Source organism: Anser brachyrhynchus (assembly GCF_964034855.1).
Source record: "Anser brachyrhynchus genome assembly, chromosome: 3".
NCBI classification, from domain to species: domain Eukaryota; kingdom Metazoa; phylum Chordata; class Aves; order Anseriformes; family Anatidae; genus Anser; species Anser brachyrhynchus.
Window position 1 is genome coordinate 44087120 of NC_137696.1, and position 13235 is coordinate 44100354.

Here is a 13235-nt window from a genome sequence, read left to right on the forward strand (position 1 = left end):
TCTAACTCTTAATTAAAATGCTCCCTAATGGATCTGCACCAAACTCTACATCTCAACAGCTGACTATCTTGGAGCCTTCAAAAACTAAATGCCAGACACATGCAGATACAAATCCTCTGAGACTGAGTCAATGCTGGTCTCCAGAGCTCTTGTAGAACGAGCAGAACACCACCAAAGACTGCTGCCTCCAGCTACAGCTAATGATGGACAAAATATCGTTCTGTCTCCTTAAACTACAGAAATAGAAGGTCAGCATCATTTCACTGTGTGTCAAGCTACTTACTATATCCCTATATTAATCTAAAATGTAAAGATCTCTTCATCTACATTTCAGCTATTTGATAAATGTACTAGAAGTTCTCATTAGCACTTTTTGCACATGCCACTATTCATTTTGCATGCACATTTTTACACTTGGACTAGGGATTCTGTATATCTAATGACTTCAAAATGTCTTTGGGGCAACACGTTAAAATTTCTTTTGAAAGTATGGTCTCTAGAGCTGGGAAAAAGTGCTTGGCAGATGTATGTCAAAGCAATTATTAAACACTTTAGGAAAAGATGAAAAAAAAGCATGAAAGGGATTCATAATTAAACTTTAATCCTTTTCCCCAAGTACTTATGTAAAATGAAGACACGATCAGAATAGGGATTTAGATTTCCCTTATTTCATTAACTTCTGTGGTCAACTGACTAGATTCATTGTAATAAATCAATTATATCATCAAGCGGCAAGAATTTTGATGCAAAAGTCCATCGCTGATGGTAACTGTTGAACAAAATATGCTTTCAAAGACAAATGTTTGTTTTCTCACAAAGAACCATTCCAGACTCAACATATTAAAGCATGAGATAATAAGGCATAACATAATACAATGGTGCTACACAAAATATTTAACCAAGAAGAGATGTTTTGGTTTTGGTTCTTTAATTTATAAATTTTGTTTTCTGTTGAACCGTACTTGATTTTGTTAGTAAACCGTAAGACAATATGCGATTTTAAATGGTACAGTTCCTTTGACATATGTTGTAAACGGACCAACCATTTGTTCTTTAATTCATGCACAATAGCTAACACAAAAAAACCCATCGTATTTCGGTACCTAGTATTAATGAGATACTAGCTTTTCTCTTTTAATAATAAAAAGACAAGGTTTAATGATGATTCCTAATCTAATTCAACCCACTTTTAATGTATTCATCATCATATCACACAGGATGTGAACATAATAACAACATAATAACAGTAAATATTGCTATGGGAAACCACAGGGTTAAATGTAACTCTTCTCCTGATAGAATCTCCAATATTGAATATCTCCAATATTGAAAATTTGGAGCAAGTCTAGCAATTTATTACAATAAAACAAGGAGGTAAGAATTTTATAAACTGTAACACAACATTAAAAAAAATCATAGTTTGAAACTAAAATTATATTTTACCAAAAAACATGAACATTCCAAATTTTATTTTCTTTGCAAAGATCTCATAAAGAAAATGTGCACATTTGCATGAAAATTCAGGCAAAAAGACATTCTCAAAATCTGTCAAGCTGTTCCTCTAAAATTATCATTATTTTTTGCCATTTTAATTGTTCCCTAACTATCAGTGGAGTATTTTATACAAAGCTATACAATAACCTAACATGCATTTAAAAATTAAAACTTTATTTTTTTTTAAAAGTACGTTTTTCCACTAGTTGTTTGTTGCTTGGGAAAAGGAAGACTGTGAGGAGCTGAAGTGGCTCCATAGGAAGGAAACAGAGAAAATGAAACAGAGTATCAACTATGCAATATAATTATCAACAGGCTACCTGTATAATTTGTTTTTAAGAACGTGTTTAAAAAAAGCAGGAAGTTAGAGCAAATGCACAACATTTTAACTAATCGCAAAGATTACACAGATATCATATAATATGATGATTATATATATTATAAAAATGAATATTAATCCTTCTGCAAAATGTATAAAACTAATTAGAATTCCCCACATTTTCAGCTCTGATTTTCTCATAGAAAATGAGGTATGAACCTAAACCTAGATACGAATAAGGAGTCTGTAACTCTGCCTGTGTTAAATGTTGCATTATAGGTAACTATCTAGATATGCATTTGGCTGGGTTTTATGGCTATCACACGTTTGTTCTGCCCAATTGATTCAGACTTTACGGGCATTTTTATTACAGGATTTAAAACAATCAGAATAATGACTCCTATCAGCTTAACGTAAAATATACAATGCCGTAACAGAGAGTATTCTACACACTGAAGATTGGTCTCGAATTTGTATCTGCTGCATAAAAATGCGTAATTTGTACCTAATACATAATTCATGCAGGAGTCTTCCAAAGGATTTAGGGCATGGTAGGTAAGGAAGAGTGGTCCACAGAAGATGCCTGTAAATATGTGAGTGATGAAGCAGGACAAGGGAAAAGAAGGCACAAGAAAGACGTTTGCCAAAGAAGCTATAAAAAAGTCTTTGTCACTTGTGTGGGAAACTGCTCCCTATAAATTAAAAGATGGTGTCAGCAAACACATCTGTTTAATGCATGCTAAAGAGTTGTTACGTTTTACATTCATCTACATTTTTTCTGCAGAAATTTTACATTCTACTGAAATTCATGAGAACGATTATGTCTTGGAACCACTGAAAATCTGAGCTTTGAACTGGTGGAGCTACCAAAATACAAATGCTATTGGAATAAGTAGTTCACAGTGCATGATGACTTTGCTCAAATACCAAACACCTCTCTTTGCAAGAACTCTAGTTTTCCATGAGGACGCAGAGTGAAGTGGCTACCAGTTTTAAAGTCAAGTCAGGAGGATTTGCTTTATATTGCACAATGGGTGACTATTTTATTCATTGCTTATGAACAAAGTTTAGTTCGTAAAGCAAGTATTTACTACCATAGCTTTCAGCATTTTTAGATATACAGCTGTTATGAAGGTGAAATCATGAAAATGGATCTATAGGTATAAAAAAAATGAACAAGAACATGCAATTAGACAACAGGTTTCTAAAACAAAGAGCAACATTATGTGCATTTTCAAGGACTATCTGTAGGCAAGCTCTGAAGGCAAGGAACAGAAAAATGCTATTGGATAAAAAAGTACACTACAGCATGTGAATCATCCTCTGAGGTGTCTTCCATCTCTGCTATTATGTGATATCTAAATGGTCATCTTTTTTCTTCATCCTTATCAGACTGCTTTTCCCAAGAAGACCTATAAGAATTTTTCTGAAACCATTTCTATATGTGCTTGCCATCTATTAGAGAAGCTGTGGGACACAACATACTTCTTTCTTTGCTTTCTCAAGATATACTGCTGACCATAGTAGAGCTGACGTAGTTCAGGCCACCAAACACAGTGCATCATGTCCTCACTGATCCTTACCATACTGCTTCAAAGAAGCTTCAGAAATCAAATCTGCACGGTGTCAGACTCATCCCACTTACACTAATGAAAGTCTACAGAAAGCCATTTGCAAAATGGCAGGCAGAGGTCTGGATGAGAAACACACGCTTGATTTTCATTCACACCACCTCCGGCACACTCACACCCGCTCACCCCTTTGCCTTGATCAAAGATGACATTAATTTACATGTAGAATGGCTAGAAAAATGGAGATCACACACACTCTGAAAGCATAAATGAAGGCATGTGGAAACCCAGGGTACAATAACATTCTCCTCTGAATGAGATGGAGAAGCACTCTTAAAGTTCAACTAACTGCATACAATGCATGGGTAAAATAAAAACACAGTTCACTTGTCAGGAAACACTTAAGCAAGCATTGACAATGTTCTTGCCAACTGTTTATGGGCCAGAGTTGTTAGGCACAGTGGGAAAGAAATCTTTGACTCGGGATCGGTGAAAAGTATCCTTCTTGCAATGTTTTACTTAGGAAGCAGGCATCTTTTCTACAGCTGTCAGATAGGATGAAGTCACAACTAGAACAGTACGAGAGAGAGCTGGATTATGATATTTGCCAAATATAAGCCAGAAAGGATTAATTTTATAGGGTGCAGACCTTCCTTTGCTGACTTGAGGGACAGCAGGGGGTGAAGGCCAGAAAGCAAACAAACGCTTCGCACACAAACACTTGCAAAAACTCTACAAGGTACATGCAACATAGTCAAGTATTGACTGAGAATTCTGAAAGATAACTTTAGATGATGATATTGTTACATTGCTTTTTCATAAAAAAGGCAAGCTGGTATCTTCTCATATATGAGAAAGGACCAGGGAGAAGATGCTGACAAAGAGATAAAGGAGATGAAACTCATTAAAGGGCAAAGAATAAAAAACAGTGTCCCTAAGAAGCCACGGTAGAAGTAAGAGTATTACTAAAAAGTAATAATAAAAATAGTTCAAAATTCAGTAGCACTTCACATATTCAATACTTAAGTGTTAGCCTTGGAAGTTCAAAAGAGCTATCGCATAAAAGATAGAGATAACTTTGCAAAATTAACGTGTAAATGCATTATCTATCATCAAGTCCACTAAAACAATTGAGAATTCTGATTAATTGTAGTCACTGAAATGCAGTTTCAATGTAAATTAACCAATAAATCCTTTCAGAAATGCCATGCCTTGAAAGAGTCATCAGGAAGGAATCTGGAAAAACATTACTTCAGCTGCATCTTTCTGATGCTGAGCATGTACTGGAACCAAAGCTTTGTTTCTCAGGTCAGCTCTCCTATCACCAGGCTGCAAAGTAATTTTGCTAAGTCACTGTTTCTATGAATGCCTGAGCAGCCCTTGGCAGCCCAGTAACTGAGGAGGAGGAGGTGCCGATTGCCACCCACCCCTGCGCTCCCTACTGCCGAGTACAATCCTGAAAGCTGGAACTTGGACTTTTAAATCTCTCAGGCATTACAGGGACCCTAAGTTAGGCTCCAAGGTGACCTCATTACAGGTTTTCAATACTTAAAGGGGGCTTATAACAAAGATGGAGAGTGACTTTTTGCTCAGGCAAATAATGATCGGACAAGGGGGAATGGTTTTAAACTAAAAGAGGGGAGATGTAGATACAAGGTTAGGAGGAAATTCTTCTTTCACAGGGTGGTGAGGCACTGACACAAGTTGCCTGGAGAAGCTGTGGATGTCCTATTCCCGGAGGTGTTCAAGACCAGGTTGGACAAGGCCCTGGGCAACCTGATCTAGTGGGTGGCATCCCTACTCACGGCAGGGGGTTGGAACGAGGTCTTTAAGGTCCCTTCCAACCTGAGCTGTTCTATGATTCTGTGGTTCTGTGATTCAAGTCGGTGAGTAACAAAGGAAACTCCATGCAGTGAATTACAAAACTGTTTCCTACAATAAAAAAGCCAAGCCTTTAGAATGCTTAATGCAGTTATCTAACCTAGCACATTAGGTTTGTTCCAAAAGTACAGTTTGCTGAAATAAAAAATACATATGCATTTCAAAGTTTTCCTGAAATTACTCCCAAGATTACATATAACTATTTTTCAAATCACACTTAAAAAACAATAGCAACAACAACAACAAACACAATCAAGAGTTTTTAAAACTTAAACAAAACGAAGATGCAAGTATTTATAATGCTGTTTATCATTTTACATTTGTGATGTCACATCATTACAACTAATGTAGTGCACGGTACAAGGTTCCTTAAGAATGTGCAAGGGATAACAGGAGGCACAGTGCAATTACCAGAGAACAGGACCTCAGATTTACAATGACTTATCTATACTGATGATTAAGATATTTCATTCTCAATAGAGTTTTGCATCTTTGCAAAATGAGAATACAGAGCCATATAAATTGATCCCATTACTAAATATCATGGCCAGTTCTCTTACATATTCATAGTTGATGCAGACAAGTAACAGATATACTCTTACACTTTTATGCATATGTAAATATGCACATAAGACTATATATATATAAATATATCACATATAAAATGTGACAAGAGTATGTGTATATATATAACTGCAGATATATATGTGTGTTTATATATATATACACATACATCTGCAGATATATACACAAACACTTCTGTTGCTTTTCCAAATACTGTTATATGGAAAAATTAAATCTTTTACAAATTAGCTGTCAACTTGATATAAATAAAGCTCATTCAGACATATTACTCTAAGGTGATCGTTACAAACACTGCAACCTCAATCTCTTCCATTTTTCATCCATAAAGATGTTTTGCTTAATCCTACTAAAATTAGCTAGATTTAATAAGTCACAGCTTTAAAATCACTTTTGTGATTCTTGAATTCAATTTACTTATTATTTGCTTATTACGTTGCTGCTGTTAGTATGTGAAGCCTAGCAATGAGCAAGCTAGACTCATTCTCTATGAGGAAACATTCCCAGGGATGTGGTAGAATCCCAGTCACTGGAGGTTTTCAAGATGCGATCAGACAAGGTACGAGATAATCTCATCTAGGCTCTCTTTTCCTGTGAAATGTTGGACCTGATGATCTTTGTAGGTCCCTTCCAGCCTGGGCTGTTCTATGGTTCTACGATACATTTTATTTTCATGATTTTGGGGAGCATTTACAGAACCCAATGCAAAGCACTGAGTTACCTGGCCCATCTCCTTTGCTGTCCTGCAGTCAGCAGAAGGGAGCATCCGTCCAGAGCAACTCCAGTTTTCCAGCTGGGATGCATGGGCATGCCACACTGGGAGCACCAGAAACACCACCCAACACAGCCAGGAAATGCGGCATCTAAAGCAGTGCCATGCAAAGAGCTTTTTTTGTTCCTTAATTTGCCAATTAGTTTTTGGTGAGCATCCACCATGCCATTCACTTTGACAGGGAGGCCTTTGTACTGCCCAGCTGTCCTTGCAGAATCCACTGTGGGCCTTGGTTGCTTACACTGCTTTTGCTTATGCAATATGTGGTCTTCCCAACACCCTACTTCATGTAACATGAACATCTCGCTGAGGGCTTTTACATTACAGTAGAAATGTAACTTTGAGTATGTTTTAATGGCTACTGATTAGAATGGAAACATCTGATTATTTACAGAGCTATGAAAGAAAGTGTAAGTCATGTTTTACAGCTAGGACCAGAAAAGAAAAAAAATCTCATACATTGCATCTGCTGCCATTTCAAAAATCCAGATGTGTATTTCTGATTCCTTGCATTTAGGACTTCCACTTCCAAACAACTGGATTTGTTACATGAACTGTATAATTCTCCTGCTTTTTTTTTTCTGAATATGTTTTATATAACAAACATAAATTCTAGTCTGCGTAGTTAAGAGGACAGTGATTGTAACAGATAGCCACATTTATTGGATAAGTGTATCTGTGCTATTCATTATTTACTTGTTTGCTAGCTTCAATGACTTAACACTTGCTCACTCCATGACTTTTAGTCTCAAAATAACCCTATCTTGAAATCCTATGAAATGATTTCAGGGGCAACCATCTCACTCACTAGGGCTCCTAGTCTCAGTTCTGATACGGCTGAGATGTAATGTCTGGTTTACCAAGGGTAATAGCAGCAGATTTGCTCAAGGAATGGCACTTTTCATTCTAAGGCACATGCACTTTGTGGTTATTGTCTGAACAACTCCTACAGAAGAAAGTGAAACCTTCAAAAGCCAGAGCTTGGATGTGCCTACAATTTTTGATTTACTGAAAACCAAAGCATATTAAGTCTTGCTTAATTAAGATTACAGTAAATATTGACTGTCAGCTATAATGGCTAAAACTACGAAGTGCATTTGTATGAAGAGAGGACATTATTTAAATTCCAGCCAGCTTCCCTTTTGGAGAGTTTTATTAAAGTTACACCCCATCTGTCTAATTGATATTGGAGGAAACAGGCATATGGTCTGAAACCTAGTCAGAATTATAATCAAATACTGAGAGTTTAACTCACTTGAACAACCTACTGACTTTAATGCTATGCATTGCAGGTATCTGGGGACAGGAAGGTTTGGCTGAAGGGTTGCATACTATGTTGAATTTAAACATGAAATTAGATTGAGATTAAAGGAGAAAACCAGCTAATCAGTTATCTTGTTTATGCATTAGGGGTGCATATTTTTTCCTTTGAGTGAAAACCTGTCCACTTCATTTCAATAATTTATTATATATATATATTTTTAATGTAGTATATTTTAATATTTTGTTACTCTGTTATGTTGAATGCAAGTCATAATCTCAAATTTCACTGTGCAGTATGTATAGATACGTACTTGGCTATCTCTTTACGAAAGGCTATCTATGGATTCCCCAGTAACTCTCCCAACAATATATTTAAGTATCACGTACTAAAATGTTAATTGCGTGAAATAAGGTAGTAGGAATTCTTACCCTTAACAATATATTTCTCCTAAATGGTGTTAAAGGCTAGAATACCTTGAATTAAGTAAGGAAAAAGATGTGCCTACATAGAGAGAAAAAAATTCAAGACTTCTGAGTGAATTTTTCTTCTTTTACTAGACACCATTCTTCTCTAAAACAATAATCATGTTTGAGCAAATTAATATCAAGAAGTTAGAGCTTGTTACAAATCACATGTTAAATGTTAGATAGGTTGGATATTAGGATAGATAGGATATTAGGATGGATGGATATTAAGATGGATGGATATTAGGATGGATATTAGGTTGGATCTTAGGAAAAACTTCTTTACTGAAAGGGTTGTTAGGCATTGGAATGGGCTGCCCAGGGAGGTGGTTGAGTCACCATCCCTGGAGGTCTTTAAAAGACGTTTAGATGTAGCCCTTAGTGATATGGTTTAGTGAAGGACTTGTTAATGTTAGGTCAGAGATTGGACTAGGTGATCTTGGAGGTCTCTCCCAACCTAGATGATTCTGTGATTCTGTGAAATGAAACAAGTAAAAACAGTAATGCATTCGTAATCCAACCCTACTTTTAGTAATTCTTGGATGCATTTAAAATCGATATTGAATGTGAATAAGAATATTTACGGAGCCTTTAAAAAAAATAAAAAGAATAACAGACCTCATCAGAGGACCTCTTTACTATCTTAAAGGAAACTGTTTTAAAACAATGTAATCAAATGATAATGTAAGAAAAACAAATAAATTTTTGCTTTTACGGTTTGCTCACTGACACAATACACCATCAGAGAAAGCTGGAAAATAGAACAATTTATTTTTTTTTTCTGAAGTATCAAAGAAGACAGGGAGCTGGACACCAAGCTTTAAAGAAGGCACCTGACACACACCTCTCAATTTCATTTGTCTGCAAGAGGAAAATGAAATGACAAAACGATGACAAGTCTTGAAACCAGGAAACTGAAAATATATGTATTTTTTCTGGAAATACTTTCCAAGGAGGGAAAATAAATACACCAAACGAACCAACAACAACTACAAGAAAACACACAAATAAAAACTCAAACCACAGTTTTGATTTTTTGCCTTTTCAAAAACTATGTTTTTTTCTTGGGAAAGTAATTTAATTTTCTGTCAGATTCAAACTGAACACCAGATATTTATTTTTATTTTTTGTCAAATGCTGCTGAAAGTAGATGAATTATTGTTATTTATTTAGAGAAGATAATAATAAAAAAGCTGGTGTTTACGTCAAGGTCTATTAAAGAGCTTTCAAAGCCTCCAGTACAAATGTCAGTGTTTACCTGGTATCAGGTCCTGTTATATGAAAGATCTCTAATATCCATCATTTAAACACGTTAACTAACTCAAGGTTGAAGTTCTCTTGAGAATGAGAGAATCCTGAAGGGCTCTAAATTGTACTTTTGATGAACAGTATATTTAATACTGTAGCCATGGCACTGCACCCAGGTGGTAAAAATGCTGACCACCTAATATAACTTGATGATGGACGGTTTGGCAATTTTATATTAGGCGCAATAAAGTGACTTGAACCATGCTAGGAAACACTTTATTAAGGGAAATTTATTGTTATTCACTTTGGTGATTGAAATATTGTTGCTATCTACCATAGCAAAACCAACACTCCCACATAGGACAGATGGTTTACTTAAAAAGCTGAAAGAAAACAAAACAAATAAACAACAAACTACAGATACAGGAAAAATTTGCTAAGAAATATCTACTATCTATCATCTAATGAAATCTGTACAAATATATGCATAAATACCGACTTTGTTTTATTATTCACTGGTGTATGTTAAGTCCATCTTTCCATTTATTTGAAAGTGTAGTTTAATACCCACTAGGTGGCACAACAGTTATTCAAAAGCAAAAGTCAGGACTTTGCAATAAAATTTTAACTGGTATCTCATCAAGCCTATATGTCTTACATGTGGAAATAATAACTAATCAAATTATATCTACTCCTTGATAGGGACAACACCTAGAAGAAATGCATATAATCCAAATATTGGTCTGAACCAAAGCAGTGACCAAATTACCAAGAACTATGTTTTGTGCTGTAGCCCAACTTATTTACTTTTTTCCCCTAAAATAGACACATCTGAAAGTCCTGGTGGAATTCTGTAATTTAATAAATGGCCTATTCCAAACTCCAACCCCTTGTATGCATGCTGCGAGGAATTTTTAGGCTCTGGGAAACCAACAGTAGCAGTCACTGTGGATTTCAATGAATGCAAACAATTATTCGTTATTCATAAACAGACCAGTAATTAAATAATGTTATCGATGCTATAATCTTTTTTTACACTTTGTGTGCAGTTTTTTTTGGTGGTTTGTTTTTTTCCAGTTGCAAAGCAAGATAAATGGAGACACGCCAATGAAAATAGTCCTGACAGAGAGGGAGAAGATGCTAATGAGAAATGTATCTTGAGTCACTCTACATAACTGTCTGATGGTAACCCTTGTAGCAGAGTCCTCTCCTACCAGAATTTCATTAGGTTGCTATATATTTGTTGGTTTAATATCTGCCTTTTCTTCCTACTTGATATACATACTGAGAGCTTAAAGTTTTTTTTTTGCAGTCTTGCAAAATCAGTTTTAGTATAAAGAACAGGCATGCAAAAAGCTGTGGTTTTACTCAGTGTGCAGAATGGATGTGCCCCAGCAATTAATCACAGTTGCACAGCAGAGCTCAGGTTTCTTTAGCACTTTCTTGCCTTATTGTTGTAGGAGGTATGTAGCAAAGGAGGCACAAAGCTGAGGAGAAAAAAGGAAGGACTAATAATTAAGGTAAGTTAAATGCAGAACTCAAGTTCATTCCTAATTCTGTCATAGGGTTTCTACACACTACAGGAAGAGTGACTTACACATATTTTTAAAATAATATAACCTTACCTTAAAAAGATACTGCTAAGTTGTACTTAGTAGTGCACATGCATTCCTCAACTTTTGTATAGGCAATTCTGCAAAATGAATGATCTTGAAATATTATCTTTGCAGGTTTACATCTGCATGTTTCTAAACTGTTAAAATTCATTCTATTGACTAAAAAAGACCATTTTTAAATTTAGCAATGATGTATTCATCTACTACACTACAAGTTTTGTACTCAGTATCTAGCTAATATTCTCATGGTACTCTGTACTTTCTCCTCATTTCTGTTTCTGAGGTTTCATGCATTTTGACGTTGAAAATAGAAAGACACATGGAGATGTAATTATATTTGGTGAAAAGGTTGCTATCTAAGTAACAGAGTTTTGCTTCTAAAATAAGAAGGTAAATTGGACCAGTGATTATCTGTATTTGGCCTTTCAAGCCTAAAAAACCTGTGTTTTGCAAACTCATTACAGTCTAGGATAATTAAAAAACAACAATCCATGCTGAAAAACAGGAGTCCTAGCTAAAATAGAAAGAAGATATTTCTCCCAGCTTTGATAAGGTTGCTGAGATGGCAGGTGGAATATGTAACTTTCAGGAAGGAAGTGAAACGCCAGTAAAAAGAAAATCTGCATCTAGAAAATTTCTCTCCTTCCCTGAAAGGTCAGAGGCTTTTTAATGTTTAAACCTAGAACAGGGATGCTTGCTGCATGTGGTTTCACTGAGTCCCATTGACTAATAAAAAGAAGTATTAATGCTTCATTGAGTATTAAGTATTTCCTTCCGTTTATCTGCCTTTTATCATCCAGCTGCTCCATTTTGATGCTTTGGTTTGCCAACAAGCTGGTATTTCCAGATTGTTGTGGGCCTATCTGACTAATTTGTTTAATTATTTTTATCTTTTTTTTTTTTTTTTAGGATGAGAAGAGAATTCCTATTTGTCTGCTATTCAGGAGGATATATATATATATATCTTTTAATCTTGGCAGTACTATAGTGATACATTTGGGTAAAAGCTCCTAGGACTGAGAAATCTTAATTAGGTAGGTACCTACTGCGATCTGTGGACAGACTCCAGATGAGTACACGGACTGCAGATTTCTGCTGGTGGAATGGAAACCTCACTTGCTCCTCTCGGTACCCTACCCTGCTATTTCTTGCAGGTCAAAAGGCTTAATGTAGAAGGGCCATGGTAGACTCTGCCTCTTGTTCACTTGAGTGACCTCAGCAACAGCTCTTGGAGATGTCTTAAGTTCATTATTCCCTGTTCGCAGAACCTGTGAGCTGGTTCCCTGTGTTCACAGAGAACCTTGTATTGTAGTGTCAATGTACTCTCCTAGAAACCTGCCTTGTGGGCCAAGGGACGTCCTTTGAAGAGGAAGAGGTGTGTCTAGGGTTTGTACCCCAGGGCCAGGGTAATGGGTGCATGTGCTTGTGAATGCTTGTGTGTTAAAAGCTCTTGGAGACCTACATGAAATTTCACTGTACAAACAAGAGTAAACTGGATAAAAGAAACTGGTAAAACTGGATGAGAGAAACACAGATTTTTAAATACAGTGGAAGGAATGAAAGAAAGCAATGAAAATGAATGAAAGGAATGAAAGAACGGAATGAATTGAATAGGTAGAGCACAGTAAAAAGATGACAGATGCTATCTGGTAGGTCCTTATGGGAACCTGAAGTCAGCATGGAAAGCAGGGAGAGCATGCAGGCCGCTATCCCTCTTGGGGCATGGATTCTTGTATCTAAACATAGCAACAAAATCACTTGTGGTAAAAGGACATTTCCACTTGTTCTTCTGGAATGGAGCTGGAATTCTCTGTCATCAGTCCTCCCTCTTCCTACATTAGCCCTCATGGCTTGCTCTGTAAGTGAGCAAGGTTATTAGCAACCACAGCTATAGTTAGGAGAGGAGTCCAGGTGTACCAGAGTGAAGATGTCAAGAATAGCTGGGACTTGTTGTCCCCTTCTAGAGAAATAAGCAACTTTGATGATGAATTATTCAAAATGGACCATGAAAAAGAATTGCTGAG

The 13235-nt window shown here is 36.1% G+C and overlaps 1 protein-coding gene across 14 annotated transcripts in view; it reads right to left on the reverse strand.

The window, feature by feature from the left end:
• CHRM3 (cholinergic receptor muscarinic 3) overlaps nt 1–13235 on the reverse strand; it is a 287105-nt gene that overhangs the window by 17025 nt on the left and 256845 nt on the right. Inside the window, exon 1 of one of the 14 annotated variants that reach the window (XM_080585120.1) lies at nt 11221–11243. The exons of the other annotated variants lie outside the window; for them this stretch is intronic. The gene's annotated coding sequence lies outside the window, so the exon portion shown is untranslated. Of the gene's footprint in view, nt 1–11220; nt 11244–13235 lie in introns of those variants that run through there. 14 annotated transcript variants of the gene reach the window in all.